At 46.6% G+C, this 12,999-nt stretch overlaps 1 long non-coding RNA gene across 1 annotated transcript; it reads left to right on the top strand.

The window, feature by feature from the left end:
- Positions 1–312: 312 nt before the first annotated feature.
- Positions 313–3,697, top strand: LOC143677367 (uncharacterized). Its single transcript, XR_013172529.1, has 3 exons — positions 313–677; positions 793–1,020; positions 2,911–3,697. It is a non-coding gene; the product is annotated as an uncharacterized LOC143677367 (long non-coding RNA).
- Positions 3,698–12,999: the final 9,302 nt, after the last annotated feature.

The following is a 12,999-nucleotide window of genomic DNA, read 5'->3' as shown; positions in this document are numbered from 1 at the left end:
GAGACAGAGAAATTCAAAGAGAAAGACCAACTGAGAGAAAGAAAGGGGGATACAGAGAAGAGACAGATCAAAAAAACTAAGACAGAGGATGACGAATACAAATTGCAAGAGACCTTGACTATTTTCAAATTAAGCCTGTCTTTTTTTTCCCATAATAGCAGTTACTTCATATCCTCCCAGAGCTGGCATGTTTCTCTTGGGAAGATAAATTCTCTCTGGCAAGCTCCCTGCATTTGAGCTGAAACAGGAAACCCAGGCACCATCGCATTATGCAATCAGACGTCCGGCCAACAATTGCCTATCTGACATGCTAGCCTCCCACATTCCTGAGATTCATCTAGAACAGCCTGAGATTAGATTAGCGTGCATTTGCAGGCAGCCCCTATCGCTGTCAGCTGGGGTGTCTCCTTCCAGAGAAGCCCGGCAGCTTCTGGGCTGAAGCTGCCCTGCTCAGCCCTGACTGTCAGAGATGAGTGCATCCAGCAGGAGAGTGATGGGCTTTATCCCAAGACCCCTTTCCAAAAGGCTCCGTGGAAGAGCTCCCTGACCACAAAGCAGCCAGTAGAGAGCCCGGCTGACCCCAACACGATCCCGGCTGGAGAGTGTGTCGACAAGCACGCGGAACAGACAGCAGAGGGAAGACGTGGGATGGCAAGGACCCGCCCAAGCTGCCACCTGTGAGCGTCTGTGTGCTTTTCTATAGGCCTCAGTCTCTTCATCTATAAAATAGGCATGACAAGAATCCCTTTATCAGAAACATGCACCAAACCATCTCTGCGTATTTGTCCCTAGGTGAATGCTGGCCTCTTCTGGCTTCCTGCCGGGTAGCTGTGAAGCACAGTTTTGAGATTTTCATTCTACTTCTGTACCCTGGGAGCACCTGTCACAGTGCTTAGTGCCACGTGCTGCAGGAGGCCATGCAAGCTGTCCACGGAAGCCGAGGCACAGCCTCCCTCCACCCCAAAGCCCACCAGCAGCTTGGCATTCCATGACATTTTGTCAAATGTTGAAGAAAAGGAAGTAAAAAATGTGGAAGGGAGAATGCCACTTGGAGGAAGGGGAGGGGAAGGCGAGAGTGGGTGAGGAGGCAGAGGGGAGGGGAACGGGCAGAGGGAGCAGGGGAAGCAGCACGGTGTCCGAAGCAGGGCCGCGTGGGTCCCTGGGGCTCAGTGCCCGCCATCCCAGGATCCCTGGGTTTAGTGCCTTCCTGGCCGCGGCCCCCTGCCGTGGAGTCAGGTCTGCCCATCCCCGGGCCTGCACAGCAGAGCCAGGTCAGGGCTTGGACAGAAGTGAGAGTGTGGCTCTGAGGACTGGCCAGTGACCCCCGCTGAGGTGGGGGTTCCTCACCTGCCGGGGGGAAGCGCGTAGGGGGCCCCTGAACCATCGGTTAATCCACAAGGGCCTGGTGGAGGCCTGCCTTGAGCCGCCCCGTAACCAGTGCCCCGGCAGGGTCAGCTCTGCGAGACCAGAGCCGGGAAGGACAGCCCGACAGAAAGAAGGGTGGACAGAGAGCTGAGTCCCGGGGGGGGGAGGAGGGAATTAAAAAGATCATCTCCCGTGAAGAATAAATTTGGAAAATTGAATCGGCTCATATTCCTTTTAAAAAATAATTTATTAATCACCCTGCCTGTAAGCATCTTTTGCTGTCTAAGCCCCGCAATTTGCAAACGATCATTGGCCCAACTCAGTCTCCCGTGGAAATAAGTGCTGTGAGAAACTCAGTCTCTGAAGTTGCTTGTGAACCGCCGTAGTGGTGGGTGACTTCGCGTCTCTACCTTCCAAGGGCTCCCCGATGGGCTGCGGGGACCGCCCTGGCTTTCCCAGGAGAAGCTGGACTTGCAGGAGGCTGCTGGGAGCTGGCCGTGGGCACCTGCGTTGGGGACGGCCTGGGTGTCGGCAGGGGTCCTGAGATGCTTCCAGGCTTCGGGATGCGCCCTCAACTCCTGGCGAAAGCAGGAAGCCGCGCCAGGGCCCACACCCTTTGATCCCAGCCCTGCGTTCGCGGGAGCAGGGAGCATGGAGCTTCTCCCAGAAGCTGGGTGCCTGTTCCTGTCATAGGAGACCATGAGGCCCGCGGGAGGACCAGGGCAGGGGCCCTTGAGGTAAAAGGAGAGAGTGTCCTCAAAGGACTCTAGCAAATGCAACAAAATCCACTTCAGTAGCTGCTGAGCAAAAAGGGGCTGGTTTTCTGGTATCAGTGGCAGGATGGCAAGAGTTTCTCTTTACCAAGCCCTAGGATATGGCGAGCTCTGAAGGCCCGGCCTTATCTTCAGGGTTGAACCCCTTCCAAGGAGGATCCGGGGGCAGGGTGGCTCCTCCGGGGGGTGAAGGAGCTTTCCCAAGGTCACACCAGCCCCAGGGCTGGATCTGAACCCAGCTGTGACACTCCCACATCTCTGGGGGAAACGGGGTGTGGTCTCGGGGGTCTGCTGGCCGGGGCACACTTTCCAGCCACCTGCCCTCGTGCTCCAGAGCAGGAAGCGGGAGACGCCCGAGAAGGGTGGGAAGGGCCCGGCACCCATCTGTTTAGCTGCAAACCACGCAGCTGGGACGTCATGTCCCAGCCAGGCGCAGAGCTGCCCAGGCTGGAGGGCCACGAGCAGGCGGCGGTGCCTGGATGGTGCGGTGACATCCACCCAGCCACGGAGTGGGGTCCAGGGAAGGAAGTCATCAGGGATGGTGGGGAGGGGGGGCGTAAAGTGGGCTCACAGGTGCTGTGGAAGCTTCCTCATCTTTGCAGCTCTCCCTGCCCCCCCAGCCGCCCGCCCCCACCCTCGCCCCCACGGCTCTCTCGGCACCTCTCACAAGCTGCTTTCCAATCCCACCAGCCTTTTGGAGCAGGTCATTGAATCAGTGTGCAAGCCGTCTACGTGGTAAGCAGAAAATAATTCTGTCCCTTTTCTGAGACAGAGGCTGAGACTTTTACCTGAAAGGTGTCTGCGATGGACAGCCGACAGGAAGAGCTGCCTGTGCACATCAGCCAAACAGCTGGGGAAGCGCCAGGACGCACAGGCTGCGCAGCCGGGGTGAGTCGCAGGCAGCCGGGCCAGCCAGCTCCCTGGCTCTTCCAGCCTGTCACCGGATCGAAGCTCTGCTTTTGTGAGCTCTAAGACAATCAGGCAAACATCCTCCAAGCCCTGCCCTGCTGCAATGCTGTGGGCATCAGGGTTTCATTGGGGACCGAGCCATACACCCAAGAAGCTGTCCCCGGTCATCTCCGCCAGCACTGGGGGACTCTCCCTTCCATCCTGGTCTCTTCTCTGGTCAGTGCAAGAGTGGGAGCAAAAGGTGGGCAGGCACAGCACTGCGTTTCTGCAGGGAGTGGGAAGAGTGAGGAGGGAATAAAGAAAATGTTCGTTTTTTAAAGAATTTATTACAATAAAATGAAAGAAGATGGGGGTTTCCCAGGACTCTAAAAGTTAGGATACAAGGATTGGGAGAGTCTGATGGATTTAGCTGGGTGCGTCTGTGGTCCAAGTGGACCAGGACAAGTCCACATGTGGTTTGCACGAGCGGACCGTTTCTAGGGCTCGCAGGGGCCACCCCTGCCCGTCTGCTTCCTGGAACGTGTTTTGGGCCCAGAGCGCCTGGGCAGGCTGCTCTGGACACGTCCCCTGGGGCTTCCCAGATCCAGGGCAAGGCCCTGCTGGCACCTCAAGTGGGTGACACCTCCCAGCGAAGAAGCGTCGAGCTTGGAGATCAGATGTGTGCAGCAACCAGCATTAATTCATGGGCTTTGCACTCCAGCAGCAGTTTTCACCTTCAAGGTGCTCCGTGAAATTGTCTAATTAATCTGGCTGACAAATTGTGCCGAGGCCTGAGGGCGCCAACTGCTCAGACTTGGGGCCATCTCTTTGAAGGTAGTGATTGCACCATGACCCACAGCTTGCAGTGGTGTCCCCCAGCGTCCCTGCACGGTGCCACAACACCACAGAGATGCCCCCAGGACCCAGACCAGCACTTGGGACGACGAAGAAGCAGAACCCAGAGGCCCGCATGCAAGCAAGGGATGTGCTGACTTCAAGAAGCACTCAGCAGGTTTTGCAATAGGAATAGTCTCGCATGGATTTATTTGTTCAAATGATTTTTGTTCCAACTTCCATTTCACAGGTGCAGGCTCGGAGGGAAACTGTGACTGTCCAACACACTGGTGGTAAAAGGCAGAGCTGGTTTCCTTTCTCCCTAAATAGTACAGTTTGCCAAGTAGAGTAGCTGATATTATTCGTACAAGTCAAACTTGACGTACAAGCGAGGTGTGAAAAGGAGAAATAATTGATGCTAGAAAAATTCAGAGGTAAGAGATAACATTTCTTTTCATTAGCTTAGGAAACTTCCTGGGTAACACATTTGTATTAGGCTTTAAAGGGCAGTGAATTTCTTTGCTTATTGATTTATTTATTTAATACTTTTATACTTTATTGTATATTAAATAAATATATTGTATATTAAATACAATTTAATTCATGTTTGTATATTGTATAATATTGTATATTAAATAAATAATAATAATAAAATAATATACTTTATTAAGGTATAATTTACACTATAAGTGCACAAGTCTAAAGCATCCTATTCAGCAGATTTTGGGGTATGTAAACCCCTGAGAGAGAAACTATCAACATGTGCGTCACTCCCGTAAGTGTCCTCATGCCCCTTTGGGGATTCTCCTTCTGCCATACCTGCACCCCTGTTTCAGCCACCATGATCTGTTTTCCATTATTATAGATTAGTTTGCATCTTCTGGAATAGAATAAAATGGAATTATATATGTTTGCCTGCTTCCTTTCACTTGGCATCATTATTTTGTGATTCATTCACTGTTGTGTATATGAATAATTGTTGGCTGTTCCTGCCAAGCATTTCCTACATTTTGGCTGTGCCACCGTGTTTTACCCACTTACCTGTTGACAGGTATTTGTGTGACTCCTGAATTTGGGATAGTGCAAATAAGCTGCTATGAATATCCATGCACAAGTCTTTGTACAGACATACACCTTCATTTTTCTCAGGAGAGCAGCCAGTGGAATGTCTGAACCACGGGATTTCTGCATTTAACAATTTAAGGAACTGCCAAACGGGCAGCAGCTGCTATTCTACAACCCTCAGTATTGTGTGAGATTTCTAATTGCTCCCCAACCCACGAGCACGCAGAATGCTCAGTCCTTTTAATTTCAGACATTCTAATATGTATGTGTTTGTAACTAGCCCTTTTAAGTTTCATTTTCTTAATGACTAAAGATTTTGAGCATTGATTAGCTTATTTGCCCTGCATTTATGTTCTATGTTCAAACTGGCCATTTTTTTAATTGGGTTATTTGCTTTACTATTGTTAAGTTCTGACATTTACATATATGATAGATGCATGCACAGCTACATATGTGCTGCCTATGTGCCTATATACATGCTTACATATGTGCCTATATGTGTGTCTTCATATGTGTCTGCCTACACACGTGGCTACATACAGACAAGCCTATATGTGTGCTTACATTTGTGCCTGCACACATACCTACACAGTATATGGCCACATGCGTGCCTAAACATGTGCCTATATGTATCTACATGTGCCTACACACATGCCTACAAGCAAGCCTACATGTGTGCCTACATATGCGCCCACATATGTCCTTAAATGTGTGTCTGCATATGTTCAAGTCTACATATGTGCCTGCATAAGTGCTACATACAGACAGTCGACATGCATGTCTACAGAGGACAAGTCTGCATGTGCTCCTACATATATGCTTGCATGTATGCTTACACATGTCTGCAGGCATACATGTCTACATATGTGGCTACTCACGTGCCTACCTACATACGTGTGCCTATTTGTATGCCTGCTTACGTACCTATATACAGACATGTCTACACATCTGCCTACGTGTGCCTATATACATACATGTATTTATTCTTGCCTACACGCACGCCTGTACATGTGCCTTCACAGTGCTGCATATGCACCTACATACGTGTCTACATACCTGCCTACATGCATGCCTGCACACACGCTTATGCACACACGTAAAGTCTTCTGTTATCAGATATGTGCTATCCAAATAAATACGTTCTCCAAGCCTAAAACCGGAGTTAAAGAACAGAGTCAAGCCTGAAATTAATGCTTTAAAATACAATAATATTATCACTTATTCTGCCCCTCAACCCCAAGTTCAGTGGTGTGCTGGAGCTGGCTTGTACTAGCTTGCCTGAAACAATTGTTTAATCTTAAGAATTTTACAAGCTGATTGTAAATTAAATTATATAAACTTACAATTCAATTCTATTAAAACAAAGGTAATAAATACTCCAAACTTGTTGTCGCATCATTATTTTACCACATTTTATGGTTATATACGATCTTGAAATTATTTCTCTCGTTTGTACATCATGAAAATGCTGTATAATGATGTGCTTTGAGAATGTCTTCCTAATTCGATGTTCATGGAATCATCCATTGAGTGTGCATGTATTTACACCATGGAAATTAGTTAATTCCTTAACACTGGGCTTGATTTGTTGTATTGTTAATTGTCTATGCTTTAGAAAAATATGCAAAAATGCCATTAATGCAGATTAAATTTAATTGTGTATAATTTAGCCTGTGGCTGAAACAGTGTGAATAGATATTATGAGTAAATACTCTTCTTATATTTGAAAACTAGTTTCTAATTCCATGAAGAGGTAGCTCACATCATTGACAAATTAGTGAAGTTCAGACACTGGTTCACCTTGCTTCACTTTGCATCTTACTCATTGCAATCAATGAGAATATCAAATAACATTCATTTTTGGAACTGCACTTGGCTATCAATTGAAACCATATTGTTTCTGTGGATACAAGAGTTTGGCAAAAATCAAGAGGAGCATTCTGGAGAAATCAACTGTCTGTACTGAATTTACAGTAAAGAACACTGAACACTTTATTAAGTGTAAATTGTGTGCTACATAACACTAAATATCAACAAAATTCATTCCATTTTTTTGAAACCCAGTTGTTAAACATGCACTAGCCTCATATATTCTTCATTGTACATGAGGTTAAACCATTACATAAGTTAAGGTTGTTCTGGGTATAAGCACCGCCGTTTAAAATTCCAAATTTTATAGGCCACTTAATGTGCACAGACCTTGCCTTTCCCATAATTTAGTGATTTGGAGAATCTGTGATCTTTTGGAGGGCAGGAGAGGAGGGGCAAAATGAGTGGACGTTACTGTTTTTCTGGTTAGTACTGTGTGAACTAATGCAGATGGCCTGCACTATTGTCCAGGGAGAACCAGTGAGCCTTCCACAAATGAGTGTCCCTGAATCATGGGGCTCAGTCACTCATCCAACAATATGGACTTTCTCAGTCATTGCTTTGCTCTGACCATATCTAGGGACAAGGACACTCCTGGATTTTGCGTTCTGTTCAAAGTCGGAGATTAGTTGCAGCTTCAAAAATAGTGAACCTGCATAAAGCATGGGAACCTTGGCATGCTTCCTCATTAAAGAATTTGCAGTGATTCTTGATTTATGCTCATTTCACGCCATTCTGCTTACTGCTGAGACAGCAAAGCCACTTCTTCATGTCCAGATGTGAAAAGATGTGTGTGTCTGTGGATTTCAGCTGTTTAGAGATGTAAACCCTGTGTCTGCACAAAGTGAAGAAGAGAACTCAGTTTAGTGACTTAAGCGGGAGGCAAATAGGCCATGTCCCAGCTTGAGGAAAAGAATTCTTAAGAGATCAAAGGAATTAGAGAAAATATAACCTTCTGAAATGACCTAAAATCAGAGCCTGACTTGGGAGAACAGCTTTGCTGGTCACTCTCACCTGTGCTCAAGTTCATTTCTGTCATTGACTTTTGCTATGACTCATAAAATTCCAGGGAGGCTTTGTCTAGGGTTGAACTCTACATGCTGAAATGGTGAGTGGGCTCAGCCAACAGGATTTGTTATCAATTCTGATTGATAGATGCTTGCTTTTCTGTGTTCTCTCTTAAAATTTGGGGGGCTCTGAAATATATTTTGACATCTACCAGTGGATAAACTACCTCTTACTACCTACACTATTAGAGAGGGAGTTATTTATCCTATCTGAGCCTTATTCTCAATATTCAAACAGTAACAGTAAGACATTGTTTATTTTTGCTTAATCTTCTCCGAGGAAAGACTGCTGGCAGCCCAGGTTCCACCATTACATGGGAAGGCACATGGCGATGTCTACTGGCCCATCTCTCCCAGTTCTGGTTCCACTGGCTGTCTCTAAATGTCTCTGGGCATTTCCCTCTCAGCTTCTCTGAGCTCTCTGAATTTCATCTGCCTTTTATCCTCTCATTAAGGACACCAGCAAGGGGTTTAAGACCTACTTTGAATGGGTAGGGTTGCAAGTCCATGGAAACAGCCTGACCAAAAGGTTCCACCCACAATAGTTCTGCCTGCACAAGAATGGATTGAAAGAACGTGGTCTTTTCTAGGATACAGAAGAGATTCAGGCCAGCACAGATACTTCTTGGGATTTTGTGAAAGCTTCTGGTCTTGGGCTCCTCACATAGTATGTTCTTAATATCATTTTTGTTTTTTCTTTCTTCTTTGCCTCTTAGCCTTCCTACTTAATCTCTTTCCCTAATTTCTTCCCTTGCAACTTCCTTAGTATATGAACTACAATGATTGTCACAATCACTGTAAAGGTTTTACAGGTCAAGCCTCATTTGGCTCCCACAAGCAGTACGTGACTGAACTGGTCACTGACCCCTGGGAAGGCTATGGACTATCTGTCTCATCATGGATCCCTGGCCAGCAGGAAAGAGTTGGGGCAGAGGGAGGGCTCCCTCCTGGAACCCCATCCTCCACTGGGAGGGAGGGACGCATGAGGACAGGAAGGCCAAACCCAGCTACAAACCATGGAGGAAGTGGCAAAGGCCAGGATAAACACAGCATCCCAAAGAGTTCAGCAACCAAAGCAGAGCACGCCTAGAGTGCCTCATCCCATCTTAGTCCCAGAGAACAAGGCGTGAGCCAGGCCTCTCCCTGTTTTGCAGGAGCTCCTTGCATAACCAGTGCTAAATGAAGCCCACAAGCATGAGGTAGACGTTAGAGCAGAGCCCTAAGTGAGAGCATTGTATATGCAATGCTGTGGCAGGTAAAAGGTCACTTCAAGACAGCCAGTTGGCCACCAAGTCAATGGGGAGAGGGAATATAGTGAATACAAGTTTAGGGACCAGCAGTATTCACACCTCCAGGTGTGCTATCATCCCAGAGGTTGCCTTATAACAAAGGACCCGGCACTCTGATGAAAGAGCACTTAGCCAATCAAGTAAGGGCAACTCTGGCAGCAAAATAACAGCAGGACTTTTCCCAAATAGCACTTAGGGAGTAAGTTACTCTGAACCGAACACTGTTTCAGGTGATGTAGGCTTTGAATCCTTAAACCTCATAGCTAATCCACAAGGTGTCTATAATTTCATCTTGGTGTAGATGGAGAAACTGAGACTGAGAGAGGAAAAGTGAAATGTAATATAGCTGACACAGCTCATCCATGGCAAAATTAAAAATCACAATTAAGTTTGCATGGCTCCAAAGCTATTTTTATGTCTCGTAAGCAGCTCTTAATTTATTTCCATCATTAAATTTCTGGAAACCACAGGGTTGGGTAGGAAATGGTAATATAGGGACAAAGGAAAAAATACGTAATATTGACATTTAAATATGTTCCTTTCCCCTTGTAAAGTATAGAAATCCTGCCTTTAGAATTGGAGCATGTGGTTAGAAAACACTGCCCACCCAGCATGGCTCTGTGTTTACTGCACAGGGATGTTGGGGCCGTGAGTCCCTGCCCAGATCCTCTACCACCCCCACACCCCTACCAAGAGGTCAGACTGCTGAAATAATCTCTGCCTTGGTAAAAAAAGGATGTGGGGCAGTGATTGATGCCAAGCCTTCCACAGAGTGAAGATATTCTCACAAATGCCCAAATCACTCCCAGGGAAAGTCACAGGAGGCTGCTAAATTTACAATTTAATTATTAATATCTAAAGCTTCTCAAGGACATACTTTCTTGTCTTAAGTCACTCAGAGCACACTGTATGCTTATTTATAGCATTCTGTAATGTTTTCAGATGAGCACAGCTCTGAAAAGGAAAGGCTGACCCATTTTAGTGACATTTTTCCAAGGGTAACCCAACATTGTGTTCACCTTCCCTGCCACCCAGTTAGAATCCCTATTTGTGAATTAAAAAGGACATCCCTTCAGCTAGATACTGATAGCTGATAAATGGAAGCTAGATAAATGGAAGGGTTTAACCAGAGACGTCAGCTACTGTGGTCATACTTTCCACTTGATAAGACTAACTTGCCTTTACAGTATCAAAGACCATTCAGAGCAAGTCACTTGAGTACACTCAGTGTTCAAGGGCACGAGTTCCATCCAGGAGGAGAAGTAGAGAGCAAAATAATTGATTAAGCTTCAGGGAAGCTGGAAAAATACCGAGAGAATTTTTCACATACAATCTTGGTTTTCCATTTATTTCTTGTTTGTTCTTTGAATTTCTTTAAAGATAAGGCAACTTAGTGACACCTAGACATTTTCCAAAGCCCATGGAGAAAATAAGTTGCAGAGTCACATGTGCTCAGTGTTTGTTGAATGGAAAGGTATTTGGCAACAAGAGAATGTCCAGACTTTCTTAATACACAAACTGCACAATTTTATTTTACTTTTTTATTCTGTTTTTTTCCTGCCATAGGGAAGAGCATGTAAATATAAGAGGCTTACCCTGTATTTACAGGGAAGGTTGGAAATATGGGACTACCCAACCTGCAGAGGAAAAACAAAAAATGCTCAGAGCTGATTTGAAAGTATTATTATGTACCCTAGAAAAGCCATGTTTTAATCCTGATCCAATTTCGTGGGAACAGCCCTTTCTTTAAATCCTGATTCAATAATGTAGGTTGATATCATTTGATTAGATTATCTACATGGAGATGTGACACACCCAATTGTGGGCATTAACTTTGGAGTAGATGGAGACGTGACTCCACCCATTCCAGGTGGGTCTTGATTAGTTTACTGGAATCCTTTAAAAGAGGAAACATTTTGGAGAAAAGACAGAAAGGACAGAGCTTAGAGAATTGACAGAAGCCTCAGAGCTGACACAGATGTGGGCTCGTGGAGAACAAAGACACAGATGTTTAGAGCTACTTGGGGCCCAGAAGATGTCGCCATGAGATGTTAAGTAAGACAGAACTGGAGAGAGCCAAGGGAAGCCAAGAGATGCCAAGAGATGAAAGCCAGCTCCGGTGAAGCAAAGTGAGGAATCCCCACAGGAACAGAGGCTAAAAGCACAAGCCCAGGAATAAGGAACCAGCAAGGGACCAGCGCGTTTTCCCAGCTGACAGAGCTGTTCCAGACCAATCAGCTTTCCTCGGGTGAAGGTCACCTCTTGTTGGTGCCTGAATTGGGATACTTTCATTTCCTTAGAACTGTAAACTTGTAACTTATTAAATTCCCTTTTATAAAAGCCGTTCCAGTTCTGGTATATCACATTCCAGTAGCTTGCCAACTTACACACCCTCGAAATACCAACTTGTCCTGAGTTTCCTAATGGTTTTTGCTTCTGCCTCCACTCCCTGAGGCTGTGCCCCAGTGGATAACAAGCCCTGAGAGAGGCTCCCTGGAGTGCGGAGATGGTTTCCTATTCTCAGCTGATATCTTTCCTAGCTGAAGGGCCTTTTCCTCAGCTTCCTGATTGTTCTGGCTCCCCTTTACCTGGCTCATTCTGAGTGCTCTCTAGTCCTCCCATACAGATGTCTCCCAGCCCCCCCAAACACACAGACACACTCAATGCCCCCACCTCCAGCCCAAACACATCTGGATTTGCCACTCCCTCAGTGGGTTGGCAAGTTGGTAGCATAAGCACTGATTTGACCCAAGCTTCCAGGGTCTTTGGCTCCTGTGCAGATCAGTCACACTAAACCATTTTGGGAGCCAACACTGACCCAGAGCAAGAAGCAACTTTAGAAGCAGCTGCCTCAACCCTGTCATTGTATAGACGTGACAAGAACTGGAGGCCTGGAGGGGCAATGACAGGCCTGACCTATCACAGCATCAACTAGAAAGCTGATTTTCTGATATTTTCACGTACACTCAACCACAGTAAGAAATCCTCCATGGTAGATTATTCATTGTGGTTCTTTTTGCTTGATGGTTTTTGTCTTGTTCCCAGATTCATCGAAATGATGCTGAAAAAAATCAATGCTTTTAGGTAAAACACCCCAAGTTCTGATTCTCGTGGTCGTGAACGGGCCTTGCTGGAGATACTGCTCCGGTGTCTGTGGCTTCCAGCCCCAGGATGGCCGTGTGGAGGGAGCTCACACACTCCATTTCACAGCCAGAGATTCAGCCTCGGAAAGGGTGAGTATTTGAGAAGGTGGCACCTCCGAGTAGGGTTGGAGCACTGAGGAGCAGGCCCTGCCTTCCTCTCCCAGTGCCTCCAGATGCTACCAGCACCCTTGGTCTTTCCCTGCAGCCTGTGTGCCAGGGCCTGGGAGCTGAGCAGGTGCATAGGAAACATGGGCCAGGAATGCATGTGGGAGAGTTAGCATTTTCTATATAGCAAAGTTCTAATAGGGTGTCCATGTGCCAAGTGTTCATAGGAAATAATCTTCTGGCTTAAAAAAAAATTCAACGATGCTGTAAAAATTGCAGCAGCATGAGGCCAGGACATGCTGCAGTCCTTCTCACATTCTTTTGTTTGCTCTCTCTGCATTTTGCATGGCACACTGGACTTCACTATCAAAATATCACAGTAGACATGGATATCCAAAGCCACAAAGGGCCAGTGTCAGAACCAGCAATAATCCGTGTACATTAAATTGGCTGTGTAAGTGACTGGGGGGAAGCAGTCGGGACTTGGAGTGCAGAAGGAGGCAGCCTGCTATCTAGAGGGATGTGCTGACCTGATGGCCTGGGGAGTCGGGGGCACATCACCTTCACCACACACCAGGAGAGACTTCCAGGGCACCAGTGC

Source organism: Tamandua tetradactyla, chromosome 3, assembly GCF_023851605.1.
Source record: "Tamandua tetradactyla isolate mTamTet1 chromosome 3, mTamTet1.pri, whole genome shotgun sequence".
Lineage (NCBI taxonomy): Eukaryota > Metazoa > Chordata > Mammalia > Pilosa > Myrmecophagidae > Tamandua > Tamandua tetradactyla.
The sequence above is the reverse complement of the archived record's forward strand: the minus strand, read 5'-3'. Positions and strand labels throughout refer to the sequence as shown.